We start from the raw sequence: 24,572 nt of genomic DNA on the forward strand, positions 1-24,572 counted from the left end.
ATGAAGTGCAATATAGAGGGTCGTGTTGTAGCTGTTGAATGTAGTGCAATAGAGGGTCGTGTTGTAGCTGTTGAATGTAGTGCTATAGAGGGTCGTGTTGGAGCTGTTGAATGTAGTGCAATAGGGTCGTGTTGTAGCTGTTGAATGTAGTGCAATAGAGGGTCGTGTTGTAGCTGTTGAATGTAGTGCTATAGAGGGTCGTGTTGTAGCTGTTGAATGTAGTGCAATAGAGGGTCGTGTTGTAGCTGTTGAATGTAGTGCTATAGAGGGTCGTGCTGTAGCTGTTGAATGTAGTGCAATAGAGGGTCGTGTTGTAGCTGTTGAATGTAGTGCAATAGAGGGTCGTGTTGTAGCTGTTGAATGTAGTGCAATAGAGGGTCGTGTTGTAGCTGTTGAATGTAGTGCAATAGAGGGTCGTGTTGGAGCTGTTGAATGTAGTGCAATAGAGGGTCGTGTTGTAGCTGTTGAATGTAGTGCTATAGAGGATCGTGTTGTAGCTGTTGAATGTTTATCGTGTTGTAGCTGTTTCGCTCTAGGGGATCGCTCTACCAGCTGTTTTATGTGTGATATAAGGGATCGTGTTGTAGCCCTGAACTAGTATAGTTAAAGCACGAGGACGCTTGCGTCCGAGTGCTTTAACGTTATAATAGTTCAGGGCGAAAATGTGCTTTATTATACTATACATGGAGGTAGAGCGAACTGTATTCCTTTTCTAAGATGCCAAATTTCATGCTTTTTCTAAGGATAATAACAATTAATCTTAGGCAGAAAACAAACGACGGTATTCTTACCAAAGTTAAGAATCCTCGCACAGGGCTAATTGGCGCGCTGTTCTATTGATGTGTCTGTCCCCCTGCGTTAAGACGAACGTTCCCAGAAAAAACAAATGGTAAACAGTTTGATGACGGTTTACGTTCGGATAAAATATCTTCTCTAAATTATTTCAATTACATCTGTGATTAACGTAAACCATATGGGGCAATATGAACTTCGCATTTCTACTACCAACAAAAGTCAGTACAGTACATCCAGATGAAGCTGAGTAGTCAAGCGACATTCAACGATTGCATTGTGGGAATGTAAACATTGCGAACGTTGCCGTGTCGCTGAATACTTGTGAGTCGAATTGAGACATTTTAACCGTCGGAAAACAAAAACGTAATGAATCCACCAGTGATGTTATCTGCGAGAAGCAACTGCAAACCAAGAAACGGGATGCAACGGGGTAGTTTACTGTAGGAGGCTGTACGAAGCGATGACAACTGACTTGCATCGTGACGTCGCTTACATTGTGACGTAATGCAAAAGTGTTCGATTACGAGGGGCAGACTAGAATGGCGCAGTGACGCCAATACATTGTGCCGTTATGCAAAAAGTGCACATTATCGTCTGATAAAGTACTGTCGGCGCCTTTGATCTTTCACCGAAGCATCTTAGAAAGTGTAATAGAGGGTCGTGTTGTAGCTGTTGAATGTAGTGCTATAGAGGGTCGTGTTGGAGCTGTTGAATGTAGTGCTATGGAGGGTCGTGTTGTAGCTGTTGATTATAGTGCTATGGAGGGTCGTGTTGTAGCTGTTGAATGTAGTGCTATAGGGGTCGTGTTGTAGCTGTTGAATGTAGTGCTATAGAGGGTCGTGTTGTAGCTGTTGAATGTAGTGCTATAGAGGGTCGTGTTGTAGCTGTTGAATGTAGTGCTATAGAGGGTCGTGTTGTAGCTGTTGAATGTAGTGCTATAGAGGATCGTGTTGTAGCTGTTGAATGTAGCGCTATAGAGAGTCGTGTTGTAGCTGTTGAATGTAGTGCTATAGAGGATCGTGTTGTAGCTGTTGAATGTAGTGCTATAGAGGATCGTGTTGTAGCTGTTGAATGTAGTGCTATAGAGGATCGTGTTGTAGCGCTGTAGAGAGTCGTGTTGTGGCTGTTGAATGTAGTGCTCTAGGGGTCGTGTTGTAGCTGTTGAATGTAGTGCTATAGAGGGTCGTGTTGTAGCTGTTGAATGTAGTGCAATAGAGGTCGTGTTGTAGCTGTTGAATGTAGTGCTATAGAGGGTCGTGTTGTAGCTGTTGAATGTAGTGCTATAGAGGGTCGTGTTGTAGCTGTTGAATGTAGTGCTATAGAGGGTCGTGTTGTAGCTGTTGAATGTAGTGCTATAGAGGGTCGTGTTGTAGCTGTTGAATGTAGTGCTATAGAGGGTCGTGTTGTAGCTGTTGAATGTAGTGCTATAGAGGTCGTGTTGTAGCTGTTGAATGTAGTGCTATAGAGGGTCGTGTTGTAGCTGTTGAATGTAGTGCTATATAGAGGGTCGTGTTGTAGCTGTTGAATGTAGTGCTATAGAGGGTCGTGTTGTAGCTGTTGAATGTAGTGCTATAGAGGGTCTGTTGTGTTGTAGCTGTTGAATGTAGTGCTATAGAGGGTCGTGTTGTAGCTGTTGAATGTAGTGCTATAGAGGGTCGTGTTGTAGCTGTTGAATGTAGTGCTATAGAGGGTCGTGTTGTAGCTGTTGAATGCAGTGCTGTAGAGGGTCGTGTTGTAGCTGTTGAGTGTAGTGCAATATAGAGGGTCGGTATCGTTAGGTGTTGAATGTAGTGATTTAGGGTCGGGTTGTAGCTGTTGAATGTAGTGCAATATAGGGTCGTATCGTTGGTGTTGAATGTAGTGATATAGGGGTCGGGTTGTAGCTGTTGAATGTAGTGCTATAGGAGGTCGTGTTGTAGCTGTTGAATGTAGTGTTATTATAAAATGTCGATATAACATGAACATGCAATTCGATGCAGCTGTCGAGTGGGGTCACGTAGCTGTAGAATGTTGTGACATGTTGTTGTAATGATGTAATGTAGCAGGACATCGAGATGTACGTTTACTCGAAGTACACAGTTTATTCGTAGTACACTTGTGTACCCACAGAACACCGCCTTATACCCGTAAAAGGCAGCTAACACACAACGCCTGTTCTACGCTGCGGCGAACTTTCAGAACGTCAAGGAATACTAGACTAGTACACATGTACCTGTAAAACCTACGAAGATGCAGAACGATGCAGTGAATAATGCCTTTGTGTTTTTAATAATTTCTACGATGTTGTTCGATATTCGTGAAGTAGCTGCAATAGTACTTTTAAGTAATCCGTTCACTCACAGCACGACAGACCTTTTTTCCATTCCAGCTGGGAGCTATATATGCGTATCATGATCGAAAACAAATGAAGCAAGATTTTCATCCGCCCATCTCATACGAAATGCATGTTAACGACGTCTATTTTCACAGAAATTCATTTACAATCTGATTGTTTCTATTACAGTTTAATTACGCGATAATTGCAGCGTCCATTTCCCGTTGTAGATGTCCCTGGTCTTCATCCTACCCCGGCCCTATCCCCATAGGTATCACACTATGGGGAGGACACACAGAGTCACATTACCCAAGTGCTTTACAGACACTCTTGGAGAGAACTCGGTTTCGGGACAAGGAACTGTGCAGTGAATTATGCATGTATCTCAATGTAAAACCTAAACATGGCTGTCAACGCTCCAATCAGCAGCTTCCGGACCAACGGGGATGTAGGAAGCTATCAAAGAGGTAATGATTGGTGAGATGCAGTATTTACTAGACTGCCACGACATCCTGGCCCTACACGAAGGTTGGTGGACCCGCTCACCCGCCCGTGTGCTCACGGGTAGGACATTATGCAGAGACGTCGGGCTGACTTGTTTCGTCTTTTTGGGGTCATGCAAACGCCCTGTTCGCTATATGGAAAATCGCTGAGGCAAACACTTTCTTTGTAGAGATTTCCAGAGGCTTGCTCACATTTGTATATATTACTTCCATACAATTCAGCTCATACACGACCGCTTCCATGGTGTAGTGGTTAGAGCGTCCGCCCGGACAGCGGAAGGTCGCGGGTTCGATCCCCGACCGCGTCATACCAAAAGACGTTAAAATATGGTACATGTTGGTCCCTGCCTGGCGCTCGGCATTAATGGGTACAACAAGGACTGGTAGGCTCGGAGTCAGTATAATGTGTCTGAGTGGGGTATCCATGCTTCACTGCGGCATGGTATCTCAGTGGGCTAGCACTATAAAACCAGCTTGGTCTAGTACAAGCAGCCGCACATACACATACACACGCATGCACGTCGTCATATGAGCGAAATATTCTCAAGCACGACGTAAAACCCAATTTCACCTCACCTCCATACAACTCAGCTCATGCAGACTTTTCACCTTTGTTGGAGCCCACACAGTTCATGTAGATTCTTCACCTTCACAAAAGTCATTCAGACTCTTCACGTCTGTTGGGCTCCACAAGAGGGCATGCGGACTCTTTATCTCTGTTGGGCTCCACAGAGGGCATGCCGACTCTTCCCCACAAAAAACATGCAGATTCTCAAGCTCTGTTTTGTCCACAGAGGACATATCTAGACTCTTCACCTCTGTAGGGCTCAACGCAAGACATGCAGACTCTTCGCCTCTGTAGACCTCAACGCAAGACATGCAGACTCTTCGCCTCTGTTACGGTTCCACAAACGGCATGCAGAATACTTCACCTCGGTTGGGCTCCACACGAGGCCTGTACCGTGACAGTTCTGCACAAGGAATGTATAATCTTTATCTGTAGAGCTCCACAAAAGTATGCATGCGTTGACTCTGAAGAGCTCCACACAACTCATGCGTTGGCGTTCTAACCGCTGCACACAAAGCATCCTCTCTCTTTCTCCGAAGAGCTGCACACAAGGCATGCACGCTCGCCTTCTACACCGCTGCACACAAGGCATGCGCATGCTCGCACACAAGGGCGTATGCCTCTACTCTTTCTCTCAAGGCATGCGTACTAGCCTTCTACACCGCTGCACAAGGCATGCGTACTCTTAGCCTTCTACACCGCTGCACACAAGGCACACAAGGCATGCTCTCTCTCTCTACACCGCACACAAGGCATGCATGTTGCTCTCTCTCTTCTGAACAGCTGCACACAAGGCATATTCTCTCTTTCTCTGAAGAGCTGCACACAAGGCAAGCTCTCTCTCTACAGCTTCTCTCTAAGGGAAGAGCTGCACACAAGGCATGTTCTCTCTCTCTGAAAGAGCTGCATGTTCTCTCCTTCTCTGAAGAGCTGCACACAAGGCATGCTCTCTTCTCTAGCTCTTTCTCTGAAAAGTTGCACACATGCATGTCCGCCTTCTACACCGCTGCACACAAGGCATGCTCTCTCTTTCTCCGAAGAGCTGCACACAAGGCATGCATATTCGCCTTCTCTACAAGCTGCTGCACACAATATTCTCTCTCTCTCTCTCTCTGACAGAGCCGCACACAAGTCATGCTCTCTCTCTCTCTGTACAGCTGCACACAAAGCATATTCTCTCTTTCTCTGAAGAGCTGCACAAAGGCAAGCTCTCTCTCTTCTCTGAAGAGCTGCACACAAGGGCATGCTCTATCTCTTTCTCTGTAGAGTTGCACACAAGGCATGCTCTATCTTTCAAGGCATGTAGAGTTGCACACAAGGCATGCTCTATCTTTCTCTGTAGAGTTGCACACAAGGCATGCTCTATCTTTCTCTGTCGAGCTGCACACAAGGCATGCTCTCAGGCTCTGCTCTATCTTTCTCTGTAGAGTTGCACACAAGGCATGCTCTATCTTTCTCTGTAGAGTTGCAAACAAGGCATGCTCTATCTTTCTCTGTAGAGTTGCACACAAGGCATGCTCTATCTTTCTCTGTGAAGAGTTGCACACAAGGCGTGCTCTATCTTTCTCTGTAGAGTTGCACACAAGGCATGCTCTCTCCTTCTCTGAAGAGTTGCACACAAGGCATGCTCTATCTTTCTCTGTAGAGTTGCACACAAGGCATGCTCTATCTTTCTCTGTAGAGTTGCACACAAGGCATGCTCTATCTTTCTCTGTAGAGTTGCACACAAGGCATGCATGCTCTATCTTTCTCTGTAGAGTTGCACACAAGGCATGCTCTATCTTTCTCTGTAGAGTTGCACACAAGGCATGCTCTATCTTTCTCTGAAGAGCTGCACACAAGGCATGCTCTATCTTTCTCTGTAAGAGTTGCACACAAGGCATGCTCTATCTTTCTCTGTAGAGCTGCACACAAGGCATGCTCTCTCTTTCTCTGTAGAGTTGCACACAAGGCATGCTGCACACTCTCTCTCCTTCTCTGAAGAGCTGCACACAAGGCATGCTCTATCTTTCTCTGTAGAGTTGCACACAAGGCATGCTCTATCTTTCTCTGTCGAGTTGCACACAAGGCATGCTCTATCTTTCTCTGTAGAGTTGCACACAAGGCATGCTCTCTCTTTCTCTTTAGAGTTGCACACAAAGTATGTTCTCTTCCTCTGTGTGGATCGACTCAAGGTGCACTCTCCTCTTGCAAGGCGCCACACAACGCATACACTTTCTTCCACTGCATTCTAAGGCATTGTTGCTTTACTGTTGTCACTTATAACCCCTCGTCACTATATGGCCACACAAATATTGCCGAGGTGATGTTAAATTCTAACTCACTCACTCACTTATGTGGTGGTAGTGACGTTTGTGAATTATGTGGTTATGTTGGTGATGTTAATAAGTTGTCGCTGTTGATGATATTAATTGTGGTTTTGCTGTTGCTCGCATTTTTAAGACAGCCATCAACTTCCTTCTTCGCTATTACATACTCCATTTTATTTCACCCTGGAACATAACACTGAAGTAGTACAAAAAGGTTCCTTGTACATGAGAAGCTAAACATAGAAAATCAATAGGGTTTCTGATAGTTAATTGAAATCAATACCCTTCAGTTATAACAATATGTTCAAGTACTTCTTTCTCCCCAAGTACATCTGTGCACTAAAGGACATATACATTTTCAGAAGAGTGCAAATCACTTGACTTTGAGGCATCCTAACCCTTAACCCATTGATCCAATGCTTAAACACTGTCTGCAAATACTCTAGATCCAATAAACCAATACAAATATGTCAACCCAATCACAAGCAGTGCACAATCGTTACAAAGACTTTCTGAGAGACCTTAAGGTGTACTGTAAATGGGCGTTCAGCTTTGATCCAGTTCTATTTTTGTGACAGGTATTTTGCAATCCAGCAATGCTAATGTAAGAATCAGTTAATCACCTAGAGTGTTTTAATTATCTTTATCAATGGGTCTACAAATAATATACTCTGGAAATATGTTTGGCATCATGAAAAACACCTGATGATACCAAGAGAACAAAGGCAAGTGTTGACGTAACATGTATAACGGTAAACATCAAACGACAAACGGCAGGTAAAGCTGAACATTAATATTATTTCTGTTCCACCGAACACCAGAACACATCTGATAATTTGCGCGTGCCGCACGTAGTAGCCCCAGTAGCCCTTGTAGCCTTAGTAGCGTTGGGTGTCACTTCAAGGGAAGGTCGATTTATCTCGTTCGCTCATTATTTCTATCAATCCAATACTGCTTATTATACAGTTGCGACTTTCTTAATTTCGTAGGAGGCGGTGGGGTAGCCTAGTGGTTAAGGCATTTACTCGTCACGCTGAAGACCCGGGTTCGATTGTCCACTTGGGCACAATGTGTGAAGCCCATTTCTGGTGTCCCCCGCCGTGATATTGCTGGAATATTGCTAAAGGCGGCGTAAAACCGAACTCACTCACACGTGCACACTCTTTATTTCATTATTTGTGTATGAACTAGCGATGCAGAGTGTCTACGAGCTACTGGCACACTACGGTTGATCTTGACATCCATGAAGTATCCTGGTTTTCTTATTATCTACGGTTATAACGAACTCAATGGAAAACGAATTTTAGTTCGGTGTAGCCGTAGTCGACTAGCATAAACGGCAAGTGTGGTTATAAACGTAATTCATTTTATATGAAACCTATGTGAGACTTTTTTCAGGAGCATAATCCGCCGCACTCAGCAATATTCCAGCTATATTGGTCTGTAAATAATCGAGCATGGACCACACAATCCAGTGATCAACATGAGCATCGATCTACAAAATTGGATACGATGACATGTGTCAACCAAGTCAGCGAACCTGACCACCCGATCCCGTTAGTCGCCTCTTTCGACAGGCATGGGCTGCTGAAGAGCAATTCTAACCCGGATGTTAAAGGGTCTGTGACACATGAGACACAGTAACCCAAGTTCAAACATGGCGCTCGGTGTTGACAGTGGACACGAACACGGGGGAGAACTTATCTTTAATGGTGTCCACTGGAATGTATTCGTTGTGTGCGTGCGTGCGTGCGTGCGTGCGTGTGTGTGTGTGTGTGTGCGTGCGTGTATACCGGTGCTCGCAAATCGATTAAACATTCCCCTTAATTTCAAACAAGCAAAGAAACTAATAAAGTGCTACGACGTCATGCAACAAGATAACCATGCAGTGACGTAGTAGGTTACATTTCGTTGCGACACAGACCCGTGAAGATCTCCGGGCTAGAAGTGATCTTCAGCAACCCATGCTGGTCGTAAGAGGCGACTCTGACTTGGTTGACATATGTCATCGGTTCCCAATTGCGAAGATCAATGCTCATGCTGTTGATCACTGGATTGTCTGGTCCAGACTCGATTATTTACAGACCACCATCATTTAGCTGGAATATTGCTGAGTGCGACGTAAAACAACAAACCAACCAATCGCTGCAACACAACTACCATTCACATTTTCCCCCATGTCTACCATTGGAACTACCTCCCTTTGTTTAAAACATTGCGCCAAATAAATGAGGAACTGACGCCAGTCAACGAATTTCAGTAGCATTCCTTCTAAACAGTGACAGAACTTCTTTAGACCAAACCAAAAACACCGAGTTGCGCATTGAAATACACAAATTTGAAGTCGACCTATTTTCGGACAGTTCTTTCGGTATATCTCAGCTCACGTACAACTTGAATCATTTCATCAAATATAAAAATATTTTTTTTTTTCAACCATGTTTTTGCCAAACTGACCTTCCTCTTCATAATTACCACAACAAGCACTCTGATAACGGTAACATCCTTTCATTAGACTTCCGAAGACATGTCCTCTCCCTATTAACCTTATATCGTTTTACAGTAGTGTCACAGCAGGCGAGTATCGAATGACTAGCTATACGTCATTTCTGTCTACACAAAATGTCCTCAGCGACAATAAACCCTATGAAGCAGGATTCTCTTCCCTCCCTTCCCCATGCGGTCACTCGACTTTGCTCATGTCAGCGCTATTGAGTTCCATCCGACTCCTCATTAAATCCTATCATTTTCACAAGAAGTTTCAGCGCCACAGAGAGTCGCTTTTTTCTAAGCTAGCCGGTGTTGACATTCTTTAGTCCCTATAAAATCAATCACCCTTCTAATTTTTGCATAAACTGTAAGGAATGTACGGTGCACGTTGGGCGAATTTAGACATGACCGTCCCGCTAGACACACACAGATTCTCCACCCTGCATAGCTAGAGGTCGCCCTAATGCAGGCATGACTGGAGATCTGTATTGAGATGATGAAGATCCAATATAGTTAATTTGTCTCCTGCCTGATTGACTTGAGAATGATAAATACGCATATGGGCCAGAAGAGGCCTACCGTTACTCCTTTCTATCGTAATGAGTCTGCGGGAAAATATCATCACTAGGGATACTTCACTCAAGTGCGATACTTTGTCAAATGTTCCGACGCTTGTCAAAAGCCAAGAACTAATGCGCTTTCCGGCGGATTACGGCCGTTCGCTTCCGCAGATGGACAAAAAATCCCGCATCAATATTATGATTGATGCGTTATTGGTGCTACTCTTTGTCAACACTTAACGCACAGACGCCTTACTCGCGATCCTAATTTGTTATTTTCTACCTTTCTCCACAAAAAGACAAGCCCGGTATGGATTTCTTGACTCGCTCACAACCGGAAACCCTCCGATGATTTGCAAATAGTTCGCCCGAACGAATCATGGGGTATTTTGACGGGATTGTCTGATAAATACGCCTAAATATATCCCCATAAATTTGCCTTCATGAACTCAAAGCAAATACAACGATTGAAATATAAGTCAGGTAAACCGGTCATTATCTCTTAATCTACAAATAATAATGGCATTTGTTTCGGAACGGCACTACCAACAAACTCTCGGATGTTAACGTTATATTCTGACACCATGATCAATGGGCAACCGGAGTAACGTTATGACTGCGGCGATTACAGTATTTGCTATAATTCCCTACGACATTTATGGATCCATAACCTTCAGAAGATCATTGAAATTGCGATAATTATAATTTGATGTTGCAGGGGCTTTTCAAACGTCTTCCAAAATAGCAACGGAAAGTTTACGACATCTAACATGTTGAAACAAGCGACTCAGTGTGACCGTATTCCTAGTTAGAGTTTCTTGTCTATCAATGCTTGCAAATTATGCAAAGAAGGCTGTAAGTGTCTGTGTCATAAAAAAATAACTGGAAATGGGGAGAGGGTTTTTATCGCTGTTTAACGACTGGTTTCGCTGGGTCATCGGTCATCGTAAATAAAAAACACTGGTTTTGGCTGGTCCGGATTGGAACACAGATCGAGTAGTAGTGAGTGAGTGAGTATGGTTTTACGCCGCTTTTAGTAATATTGCACCAATATCACGGCTGGGGACACCAGAAATGGACTTCACACATTGTACCCATGTGGGGAATCGAACCCGGGTCTTCGGCGTTACGCGCCAACGCTTTAACCACTAGGCTACCCACCGCCTCTGTTCGAGGAGTAAAGTTGTAACATTGGCATGAACTATCAAGATGCAACACAGGATGACCTGTGCATCATGACTTGTAATATCTTTACTATATGTATTTATACAACCTTCCATGTGGACTTAAATATGTTGAATTGTAACAATAGTAACCCTTCCTGCTCAGATTCCCTAAAATTTACTTTTAACCAAAAATATACTGGTTCAAAATGATGAATGATTTAAAAAAGGTTTTCATCATTACATACTACTCCAAATAACACCTGATCATTTCACATGACTACAGTTAATCTGTCAGGTCGTGACAGATTAACTTTAATCAAATAAAAATAATCTGAATTTCTTTTTAACTTCTTTTGACTATTACACATTTCATTGGCATTTCCGTTGACGGCAAAAAAAGGAAACAATAAAGATAAAATGTCATTTGCATTTTGTATTCAGCTGATCTTTCTTGTGCGATGATAACATGTTCTTTCCGTATCGCCACAGTTCAATATAAACATCTTCCAAAGTTATATGCATTGATATATCCCTATTACACTTAGTTAGTGAATTTGAAAGCATAATTAAACCCGTACTATACCTGTTATCATCACTGTTTCATTGTCATTCATAAACATGCTTTTGATTCAGTTGGAACTACAAGTACAATGGACAGCTGTTAATACAAATATCTGCATATCATATCATGCATATGGAATGGTTTTGATCGTTTTTATATCGAAGTAAAATGGGCAAATACTGTTTTTGCCAAAACAAATCATTTTTCTCACAGCTTCGCTTGAAATTATACTTAAAGATCGTCTGTATTGAATTGAAGTATGTGCGGCTAGGTAGTATGCCATCCCAACGCCAGTTCTCTGAATCAATTACATCTGTCACGTTTTCGTGCAACCAATTTTAATAGTGCTTGTTAACTATTCATTAGTTTGAGTTTGCCGTACCTACCTCTTCATGATATCTGAAGATGTTTGGTAACGTGTACACAACACAGCTCTTGCCACAACTTTCTAACAGGTTACAGAAAAACAATCTGGAGATGGTATGAATACGTTGTGGGATGGTTTGTTGTTCAACTATAATTGACCAATTGATCGCAATGTGTAAAATCAATTTCAAACAAAGTATATAATTATGATGGGGTGTTTTTAGCTAACAATTGATTTCAAACGATTAAAAATGCCAATTCCGTCATATTTCTTCATTATTACTCAAAGCAAATAATTTCTTTCGATTGACATTTTTATCAGAAATCTCGTTTGGAGAAATTGGTTATTTTTGTCATAAGATTTTATCTTTTCTTATGATTAACTGCTCATTAAATAAATGTTTACATGTACTTTTCTGTTTCGAGATAGAAGTTGGTTTGCCACTGACACTATCTCACCTTGGTATCTTAATCATTAATATTCGACCATAAAATTGATATTGATTTTTTTAAGATTTAGTCCTTAGTACTGCATTGTTGTTGTAAGAACAGACTAAGGTGTAGGTCTGGCATTGAAACTGCGACTTCTTTGATTTTACGTCTCCGTATTCGCACGGCGTAATTCGTGGTCATGCTATCAATCATTGGTTGGTCTGTGAGATGCGATTGTTTACAGAATGAAGCTGACATGTTGCTCTCTGTGACATGAATCAAAGGTGAGGTGAGTTGAGGTGAGGTGAAATTGGGTTTAACGTCTTGTTTGAGAATGTTTCGCTCATATGACTACGTGCATGCGTGTGTATGTGTATGTGCGGCTGCTTGTACTAGCCCAGGCTTAAGCTGGTTTTATAGTGCTAGCTCACTGAGATACCATGCCGCAGTGAAGCATGAATACCCCACTCAGACACATTATACTGACTCCGAGCCGACCAGTCCTTGTTGTACCCATTAATGCCGAGCGCCAGGCAGGGACCAACAAGTACCATATTTTAACGTCTTTTGGTATGGTGCGGTCGGGGATCGAACCCGCGACCTTCCGCTCTCCATGAATGAAAGGTACATGCAGCCAACCATGTATATCGGCAAGTAAGTTCACATACAATATATAGATGTTTAACCCCACGAAGGAATGTATACAGCTATTGGTTCACATCAATCACATATTGCTCAAAGAAAATATACACATTACGCATATAGCATTAATGTTCCATTTTGATCATTTTGTTCCCATGTGGCGTCATCATCAAAGTAACAGCAGAAAAACTAGACGTCTGCTTGAAAATAACACATGCAAAAAAAACCCGATCATACAAAATATGCTCATAATAGAATCATGGTTCGGTTTCGTATTATATACATTCAATTTGACTGAGTGAGTGAGTTTAGTTTTACGCCGCCTTTAGCAATATTCCAGCACTATCACGGCGAGGGACCAGAGATGGGCTTCACACATAGTTGTACCTATATATATAGAATAGAACTCAGGTCTTCGGCGTGACGAGCGAACGCTTTAACTACTAGGCTACCCCGTCCCTATATTGATTGGATGAATAACACATTGGTATATGGTATATGCTTGAAAACGGTGTAAGAATCTATACCGAAACGTCGCCATTGTCAAAATAAAGGAGTTCATCCATAAAGTCTTGTCATCTATACCACCAACTCCTAGAATGCCACTCAATCAAAACATCGGGGTACATGTATATATTTGACATGTGTACGTCAAAGAAGTATTTCCTATTAAGAAGTTGCTCTTCGCAATATGATGTCATTGCATCTCTTGATATTGTAACAACGTTTCCTGCTTTTAATGAGAGGAGGATTGACATGCCTTGAGATCTGTTGAAGCGTTCAATGTTGGCAACACGCAACTCTAATTACCGTACGCCAACGCACTGTATCCACGTGCTGTACCCACGCACTGCAGTCCTTCAGTTCAAGCAAACACTCATATGTTCCTAACACAATAAGCTGATCGCAACCTATCCATACAAAACATCAGATCACTTTATTTACATTTTGCACATGCGTTCATTCGTCTGCGTTCATGTATTGCAATAACACATTACCTTCTGGTTTTCTATATTGCACGTGTGTTTTACAGTCTGTTCTCACACATTTAACGTTCTTCAAACTACCTTGATATATGGCATGTTGCTTGGAGCTTTTAACGCTGCCTACGTCTATTACCATGACGTTCTACAATGTACCTTCACGTACATATTGTATGTTGTACACTCTTCAATTACATATTACAATGATGTTTCCGCTGTATAATGTACCTGGTACTATGACACGATGCACGTTCGTTTGGCATTCGCTTATTACAAAGACGTTCTACTCTGTACCTTGTACTATGACAAAAGTCTACGTTCTACGTTCTATATTCAAATCACTAAGACGTTACTATCTTTTGTACAAGTTTTAATGATTACAGCATCGAGGATGAATTTCATGTCTTGTTCGCTTGTTCAAAGTATCCCAGTTTACGAAAGAAGTTGCCATGTCCATATCAAATTAAGAATATGTATACAATGACAAACCTGTTAAACTCAAAAAAATGTAAATACCCTTAAATCTGTTGCAATATTCCTGAAGCATGTGTTTCGTCTAAGATCCATCACATGATTACATATGTATATACTCTCAGATAACTGTACTCTAGGCCATGTGGCAATACCACTGAATATGCGATTGATTGATTGATTGATTGACTGATTGGTTGATTGATTGATTACTTCGTGCGCATACTTCCAACGCTTTGCTCCCAAATACGGAATAATCTTCAACATTCTGTTTGCGTCCTGCAATGTTCATCTTCATACCACAATTACGTATAAGATTTGTTTTCAAAATAGCACTAACTTTCATTTATAGCACTTACCTTTTGATAGCTTTTGAAATTTCATTCTTCGCTCATAAGGCTGCTGTCACATGTTGTGAAGGGTGTGTTGTGTACATATACTTACATGCTATTGACGTACTGGGTCCCGATTCGATATTGCTGGAATATTGCTGAAAGCAGTGTTTGCGGTGGAAACGTACCGATGAATTTCACTTTGAGCAAAAACGTAAATCAAATAAAGTGAAATTAAGATTGCGAATTCTCATAAGTTTAACTCGCCAAATGAACATATAAATCTGAGAATTTTATTCAGCTTGGGATAAAAGTTTCAAACGATCATATACATCCCATCAAAAGTTTAGACTCACTGAAAATACTCACTATATGTTATGCATATATATATGGTTACATCGAAGATTGATTTCTCAACTAACTTGGGGAAACCAACTGCAAACCCAATGCAGATGAATTGTACGAGGATCATGCATCAAATTGCTGAAAAGCATGATTGTGCAAATATCGTGCATGTGAACAGCTGCGTTTTGGTGTAAAGTTTTGTTAAGAATGCGCCAATTTTCACTGATTTTTATCATTTATTGAACTCATGACAATAATCTTTTCAACGTTACGAATTTGTTTTACAATACATCAGTTCATGTGTAAACAGTAACTGTAAACAGTGCGCAATATTTTGCAAAATTTAGTTTAGAACAGTTGCCTGAAGCAAGTGGCTATATTTACACTAGTGAGTTCTAACTTTTGATAGAAGAAGTATAGTTTCAAATCGCTATTATTGGTTTGTATTACAAGGGGGTAGCCGCAGTAGTTGGAACAGTGAAACAAATGCACGTGCGGTACGTGACGAGCGTTAACTTAGACCAACCCTACTTGTTCTCGGTGTTTCATTTAATGCAATCTTAATTTCACTTTTATTTGATTAACATTTTTGTTTAAAGTGAAATTCATCGGGTACGTTTCTCTGCAAACAGACTATAACTCACTCACTCACTCACTTACTACTGATGTACCTTCCTCCTTTCATTTCAAAACTGCGCTTAAACATTGTTTTCCAGTTACACACATAAACTCAGCGTTAAAGGTTAGGGTTCAAATTGAGATGGAGGTTAGGGGGATGGGGCGGGGACTGGGGTAATATTTGATGCAATACATCTCCTTTTGTACAGATTAGATATATCTATATATTTCTGTACCAAAGTGAGTGAGTGAGTTTAGTTTTACGCCAGTGATCAACAGTATGAGCATCAATCTACGCAATTGGGAACCGATGTCAAACAAGTCAGCGAGCTTGAACACCCGATCCCGTCGGTCGCCTCTTACGACAAGCATGGGTTACTGAAGGAGCCTGACCACCCGATCCCGTTAGTCGCCTCTTACGACAAGCATGGGTTACTGAAGGAGCCTGCCCATATTCCCACCCCACCCCCGATCCCGTTAGTCGCGTCTAACGACAACATGGGTTACTGAAGGAGCCTGACCACCAGATCCCGTTAGTCGCCTCTTCCAGTATTAAAGTAAAAGTGTTGGTAGGGACAGGTAAAGCCAACAGTTGATAGTACCGATGTGTGGTTTTGAAAGATTCCTACTTCGGGTTACATATTAGCCTTATAGGGGTGGTGCGGTAGCCCAGTGGTTAAAGCGTTCGCTTGTCACGCCGAAGACCCGGGTTCGATTGCCCACATGGCTACAATGTGTGAAGCCCATTTCTGGTGTTCCCCGTCGTGATGTTGCTGGAATATTGCGTATATCTCAACTCACTCACTATTAGCCTTATGTGGCATTGTTTGATATGCTAATTTTTCGTAGTTATTTCAGCCAACGATCAATCTAACTGTGCTTATATACATAATGACTTTGATATTTGAGGCCTTCTCAGTACGAAAACAGCAATATGTTCCAAGTTGGGCAGCCAGACTGGATGGCAGCTGGCTAGCTGATTGGTTTGTCTTCATCTCTGTTTCCTCCTTATTCAGTTTATGTATACTGCCAATGACAACAACACCCTGTGACCTACTGCATTCCAAACTTCATTCAGGAGGTTCATCTTCTCATCTTGTGTTTGTTTTTTAGATGAATCCGATCAGCATTCAGCAATTGCTGACTACTCTCAAGCGATTCCCCACCTGCGGTTTAATGCCCCCTAAGCATTCAAATGAAGCATAAACTAATTGTAGCCAAGATTCCTGAGAGGCATTTAGAAGTTGATGAATATATAAGACGAGTATATGGATGACAACGTCTTCTTTATTGTATAACACGACGTCTCTGGGCTACTTCTTGCCCCTTCTCAAGGTTCCCGGAACAACGTTCGGATCCTGTCGGCTAACGTGGTGTCTTCGTTTAAAGAACCACTAAACTTTGTTTTTTGTTACTCTTTTTAACCATTACATATGAAAGATTTGTGGTTAGTCTTATGCGGAACACCAAATTTATTCTTTAAAAACTTGTGGTTAATTAATACCGAGCGATTAAAAGTGGCCAAAGAGTCGCCTGCTTCCCTCTCGCCCGCCAACGAAACCACAGACAGGTTACGTAACTATGTCGCCAGAGCGCTGCAGTGACGTCATATGAGGAACGATTGTCAGTTAGTTGTATAGAAAATGTGTAGCACGCTCATCATTTTGATGATTTCTCGACATCAACGATGACATGCCGAATCGTTGCTTTGTCGCCAATTGCTCCTAGGGGTCGGGCGATGGTGTCCCCATGCACAGATTTCCACAGGACCCCGCAGTTCGTGCTAAATCGGTTATGTTTGTGAGTGCGAAGCAAGCGGTGTGGAAGCCTGAAACGATATCTTACTTGTGTTCAGATCGCTTCACTGAAGTTAAAGAATCAAAACTACTTACTAGTTGTTGTAAAATATGCATATGATTGATGACCATAAAGATTTCTATGACACAACTTGTAACATAACGATTTCTTCCTCGGAAGTGAGGTTGTGGTCGAAGTAACAATAATATTGTAAGTAGTATTATATTGACACCCACCTCGCTGCCACGAGAGAAATTGTTATGTTATACGCTATGTCATGCAAAATCCTATTGGCCATCAATAAAATACATATTTTACTACCAGTAGAAAGTAGTTTTGATTTGTAACTCGGTGAAAACAAACCTAAATACCATTTATCCTCAGACTGGCGGATGTTCCCGACAGGGCGCCGCCATTTTTAAAAATAAAAAATCTGTTAGAATTAATGAGATTATAGTTTGTTTTCATCAAGTTAGATAATCAAGACTACTTTCTACTCGTAGTTAAATATGTATTGGAATCATAACCAAACGGATTTTGCATGACACAACTTATAACATAACGATTTCTTCCACGGAAACGAGGTGGGGGTCGAAGTCACAATACTGCGCGATAAGTTTCTTGCTACATTCCCATGGTTAATGTCCACTCACCAGTATGTAGATACTAGTCAAAGTGCGTCTTTATATTTGGTCTTATAATCCTAATTAGTTTATTATCATACTTGTATGCATTTTGAAACTAAATAAAAAGCAGACAATCTGCTGATACTTATAGTGAATTTATAACAGAACTGTAATATCTAGACATTTTATAGTTTGCCAGTGTGAATCATAATTAGCACACACACCCTAGTGCATGTTGTCTGACTCATTACACTTCACGGCGAAAACAATGATTCTGTTGAATGCTACGACAAATGAATAAAATCAAAATGCAAATATTAAAATTAAAACAGATTAAAGTTATAGGAACAATATCAGGCCATTACCTTGTTCGAGGAATGTATCCATCAATATCCACAAAACTGTTCCAAATGATGTGTCTTTTAACAGTTTAATATACGAAAAAGTGATAAATCTTTTCAGGTATTGGTGTATAGTCTCATTGGTCACCCAAGATAGCACACCTGGCAACTAATTGCATAATGTCCGCCTTTCTTTAAAAACAGTAATTTAGTTAGCCAATAATGGGCAATCAATCAATGTATTGCCGGTTAATCCTTTGAAAGAAGGACGTTGTTTTTACTCAGATACCGACACGACAGAGTGTATTCAGTATAGATTAGTAAATCTACATACATAAACACTACCTTTTGACAATTCCGCTGTGTAAGATAAAAGTAATTAATCAATCAGCGTGTTATCGGTTAATCCTTTGATCGATGTTTATAATGTTGAATATTTACTCCAGACACAAGAAATGCCAAATGGGAACCTTTGTCGGGTAATCTGAGTGTGTTACCACTAATTATACCTGTTATAAATTCATTAACTGACCATCAAGTGAATGATGACAAATAACATGTGTAGGTTTATACCACCTAACGCGGGTTACAACAAGGGAGTATTAATTGCTGTATTGCATGTGAAAACTTATGGGCCGACACTGTTTTGAGAATACAAACAGATTTTTACATGACATGATTAAATATCGAGGTAAAAAAACACAGAAATGGGACCGATTTGGATCAGTCATTATACAAATAGGGCCTAACGACACCAAACGATTTTGACAGAATCGTCTATGAAAACAAGTTGTAACTCGGAAACTAGGCAAAGCAGGAGACAAAATTAAATGACAGTAGATTGTGAGAACATATAGCTTTTATTTTCCACAACAATTGTCACGATTTCAGGTTTTACAAGCCTGTAAACAAGATAATTTAACCCCTAAAATGTAGATGAATTCTGCATCGGCCCTCAAAGCTATTCCTCATATGACGTCACAGACGCGCGCCGCTCTGATTGGTTGAAATTTCGTTCGCGGGTGGGAATTGTGCACTGTTGTCAAAAAGGTCGATTTAAGTCAATTAAAGGTCGAAATGAGTAGTTTTGATGACGGGGTTTCATTTATAACGATGCCAGTTAGTGATTTATGTATTTGTACCCCCTAGTGTTTATGTGACCTTTAAGAATCTGTCGATGTAGACAGATTATCACATACAACTATAATTCATCTGAATCCCTTGAGACTACTGAATTACCAAAAAGGGAAGTTTCTCAGAAAAAAATAACAATTCACAAAATACATGAATATTTAAGCGAACTTCTTCATTTCAACATACGTTGAGAGTTTCATGTGGGTTGCACAACGTCCATATCCACCGCGGCGTCGTTGCCATGGCAACATGTCCTCTTTATGAAGGTAACAGTGAACGTAAATCATGACGGCTGTCGTATAAAACGCGATGAAAACCCAATGTGTCCCAGTGCGAACCAATCAGATCGCATTGCGTGGTACATCATATGCAGAAAACAGAAGAAACAAAACCAAGGAGAAATGGTAAATGAATTTCTCAAAACCGAAAATGTACCTACATCACAATATTTACTCACACGGAAAACACATTACCTGTAACCCACTCTTCTAATTTTAGACCCCACTGAACCGTTAAATCACATGCTGGCTTTCTGTGTTCGACATTGGGCCCGAGGGAAATAGAATAAGTAGATACGGCGGTTTGCCGGAACGTGACATGTATCGACATCCGACCCCAATACGTCCTGTTTCGGAACGCATCGTAACTTACGCTGGCTGTCCGTTTTAGAGAAGCGCAACGGAAACCGGATTGTCCACTTACAGGAGGAGCTTAGATTCATTTTATTTTCTTGGAAGATGGACAGGAAAAAGATCAGGCATGTAATACCAGGGTAATGTGTCTACCGTCTACACGAGGACACGGTCGCTTGGGGAGAAGGCGAGCACATAAAGTACGTAGTGTAGTATCAGTTGTCATGGGGTTGTAGAAGGAAGTTGTAGAGCGATGGCGATGTCATTGTCTGCTCTGACCGAGATCTGTCGCCTTCATCAATGATTTGGCTCCCGCGAGATCTCACATTTGTTACAAGAAACTTTTGAGATTACTGAATAGTACTACTGTTTTACGTGCTTTTACCAATATTCCATACTCCCTTTGGAGGATCGAACCCATGATTTCGTGACGAGCGAGCGTTTTAACCACCACGCTACGCCAAACCGCTTAACTACACTCTTCAAAAAAAGAAACGCAAGAATAAGGACATTTATTAAACGTATTTAAGTGTACTTAAGTCGAATAAGCTTGGACATAGATGAAGGAAATTCGACACACGGATGAACATATGTATTGTTGTCATTGTCAGCATTAATTCAGTTCACTCACTGCACATGTGTGGACACAAGGGGGCGTTCAGGTCAGTACCTGGTGACACCACCCCGTGCAAACGTCACTGCTCGACACCGCCTTGTTCGCAAATTCTGCAAACCTCTGAGGACGATGGTGACGTTTACGGACGCGTCGATCAAGTTCGTCCATAGATGCTTGATCGGGTTCAGATCAGGCGATTTGGAAGGCCAGAGAAGGACATTAGCATTTACTATGTGCGAGATTGGCACATGTTACACGAGCTGTGTAGGGTCGAGCGTACGTTGTCGTGTTGAAACAGCTCCCTCTGGCGGTTAAAAAGTGGGAAGAGGTGAGGTCGCAGAAATTGGTCGATGTAGCTATCTGCTACCACTAGCTCTGATCTACCCGTGAAGGACATGGCTCCCCACAACATGACGCTCTCTTCACCAAATCTGTCCACCTGTCGGACGCAGTTCGGCGCAAAACGTTCGTGTTGACGTCGATAGACACGTTGTCACCCATCCTGTCGTTGCAGGAGGAAACGCGATTCATTGCTGAACGAAACGCGTTCCATGCGTTCCCCAGGTTCCATGACGGTACCCTGTTGCACCATTGGACAGGTCGTTGTCGGTGTAGTCGTGTCAGGGGAGGTCTAACTTTTGGACGATATGCTCGAATTCCCACTTCTGTCAGACGATTTCTGATGGTTTGGTCGGAATTCTTCGAAGACCAAGCACCTGTCTTACGGTGTCCATTGCTGTAGCAAATCGGTGACGTAGGTGAAACACACGGATAAATCGGTTCAGAGCAGGAGTAGTCACTATTGGTCTTCCACTTTTGGGACGATATTGGGTCAAATTGAAGCAGGTATATCGATTTCATAATCGAGATATGGTGCTGTGGTGGACGATAAAGTGGCAGACTGGGACTCCCCTGCTACCAAACGTCCAATGGTAATAGTTCGGTCAGTAGCATTCAATCTTGGCATTTTGTATGTTTGTTTACGTTGTACATTTCGTAATGAAATGATGAATTTAGTTTGGCCCCTTTAAGAGTCGATGTGTCCGACATATTGCACGTTCATTCCGTTGAAAACCTTTTCTGCATGCACTTTTCATGTGTCGTTTTCATTTTTTGTGACAAACGTTTACCAACACATTTTGGGATGCGTTTGCGCGCAATACACAACAACCACGAAATGAGTAACGGGATTCAAACATAGGAATTGTCTTAATGATGATTGCTGTCAAAATATATCTAAATGAACTGCTGAAAACGCCAATGCGTTTCTCTTTTGGGAAGAGTGTATTATGATTAAATAAACGCAATAGGCAGTGTGTGGCAGCATGTGGGTTTGGATCAACGTTACTTTTCACTGGTATTTCAGTCATACTGACAGTGTGGGTGGGATAGTCAGGATTTATGCTACATTTACGTTTTAATAAACTTTTAATTGATCTTTCTTTCTTCGCTCTTAAGGCTGTTCTCACGTGTAACGCAAAACACAAATGTAAACATATTTGTAAACATATCATACAAACATTCGGGTAATGTATCAGCCTCATGTGGTATTATAGGTTTCACGGGGTTTTCAGTCATAATGAGAGAATTATGGTGAGCGAGTCGGGATGTACTCAGCATTTAAACATAATTTGGCAATATCATACCAGGTATGCTGGAAATGAGTTTCACACATTCTACACATGCGGTGAATCGAATCCGAGTCTTTGGTGAACGCTTTAACCACTCCGTCATGACACCGCGCTGTAAATGCTTACTGACCACAGAGAATTACCCTGTCCACCAATACGGGTATCTTGCGCATGAACTATGGATCGTAATGGGGTTTATCTGAGATCAGGGCCTCCTTCCACAAAGCACTAAGGTGATGTTAAAGAATGGGTGAGGTTAGGAGGTGAAATTGGGTTTTACGTCGTGCTTGAGAATATTTCGCTAATGTGACGACGTGCATGCGTGTGTATGTGCAGCTGCTTGTACTAGCCCAGACTGAAGCTGGTTTTATAGTGCTAACCCACTGAGATACCAAGCCGCAGTGAAGCAGGAATACCCCACTCAGACACATTATGCTGACTCCGAGCCGACCAGTCCTTGTTGTACCCATTATTGCCGAGCGCCAGGCAGGGACCAACAAGTACCATATTTTAACGTCTTTTGGTATCACGCGGTCGGGGATCGAACTCGCGACCTTCCGCTCTCCGGGCGATCGCTCTAACCACTACACCACGGAGGTCGTTAAAGAATGGGAGTTAAGGTTAACCTTAGTAAAGGTTGCTTCGTGAAAGGATCCCCTGCTCCTCATCCGAGCACCTATGGTATAATGAGACCACATCCATCAATTTTACGTTATTCCGCTATGGTACACAACCGTAACCTAAATGCCCGGATAACCTTGATTCGTGGATCGCGGTAATTATCATGCTATCTCGTAAAAATAAGTCTCGTATGATGTCACGAAGCAGTATTTTTTAAGTAAGTACAATGCCTCGCCTCGCTGACAGAAATGTTCCGAATCTCTACATTACACGTAAATACACTAAATCTAAATAGCCCAAGATCACTAATGCCACTAATACCGAATTTTACTGTTACAAATTGTCATGTAAAACAGATACCGTTACCACCAACCTTCTCACATCTCGTCGTATGCTTTTATAGGTGTCAATACTTACTGCAATGGGCTCTCGTACATAGTGATATAATTGTAACCGACTACGTAATCCACGAAACAAGGTGACGTCACGTTTTATGTGCACACGAATGGGTGATGATTGCAAATGGCTTCGGTAAACAAACGTTTCATTCAAGAGAGGAATATATGGCATTTTCAATTTGCTGAATCAATGAATAAAATAATCAGTGAGCATACAACATGAAATCGTGCATTTGAAATATGATTTTCGCCGCACTTCCCTTATATCCACGAATCAAGGTTACGCGAATGTATTTCCTTATCAAGGTAACGTGATATTCTACAAGATACACTATAAATTATGTCTGAATAGATCCCCGGTGGTGACATACTATTTTATGGAGTTCAGGTGGTCAGGAGTGGTATTGACACAAATAACAAACAAATTATCGCTCCGAATGCGAGATCACTGAAAGTCTCTGTTTTAGTCTCGGACATAACACTGAAATTTCATCACGGCACATTACCTCAACACAACACTACCGTTAAGTATATTGGCTTCCAGCAAAGCATCATAAGAGCATCACGGTGAATCAACACCATCACCCGGTATCATACAATAAAGTATTCCCCGAAATAGAATTAGAGCGACGCGAGTATAATAATCTCACAAAATATGCGTGGGACATTAAAGAGCTTATGACGCTGTCACCGAGTACCATAGTACAGCAAACAATGGCGGGAAACACCATAGTAACTTCCCAGTCCCTCCCCAGTCCCTCCCCAGTCCCAGACCGCACGGAGCGTAATAGAAATCCACGAGTATCATCGTGTTTCATGAAAAGTCCAAATTATTCTCCGGATTATAATAATGGACTTGAATCCAAACTTCTCCTTGCTAATACGTTGGTTTTGTCATCAGTCTATCCTACGTTCAGCGTGACTGTGGTTTCACCACACGTTAACGACCTGCATTATTCGGGCATCATGGTAAGCCAACACTGTCATCGGACATCATGGTAAGCCAACACTATCATCGGACATCATGGTAAGCCAACACTATCATCAGACATCATGGTAAGCCAACACTGTCATCGGACATCATGGTAAGCCAACACTATCATCGGACATCATGGTAAGCCAACACTGTCATCGGACATCATGGTAAGCCAACACTATCATCGGACATCATGGTAAGTAACCCATCACTACCATCATGGTAAAGGTCATCGGACACTAATCATCGTACATCATGGTAAGCCAACACTATCATCGGACATCATGGTAAGGTAAGCATCAACACACTATCATCGGGCATCATGGTAAGCCAACACTGTCATC

General features: G+C 41.8%; 1 long non-coding RNA gene across 1 annotated transcript; it reads right to left on the reverse strand.

Annotated features, from left to right (window-relative positions):
• Positions 1–613: 613 nt before the first annotated feature.
• On the reverse strand, positions 614–18,144 carry LOC124283787. Its single transcript, XR_006900403.1, has 3 exons — positions 18,133–18,144; positions 11,374–11,379; positions 614–699 (listed from the first exon to the last, which is right to left on the reverse strand). It is a non-coding gene; the product is annotated as an uncharacterized LOC124283787 (long non-coding RNA).
• Positions 18,145–24,572: the final 6,428 nt, after the last annotated feature.

The sequence above is a fragment of the Haliotis rubra genome, unplaced genomic scaffold, assembly GCF_003918875.1.
Source record: "Haliotis rubra isolate DU_JTF1 unplaced genomic scaffold, ASM391887v1 Scf321, whole genome shotgun sequence".
Lineage (NCBI taxonomy): Eukaryota > Metazoa > Mollusca > Gastropoda > Lepetellida > Haliotidae > Haliotis > Haliotis rubra.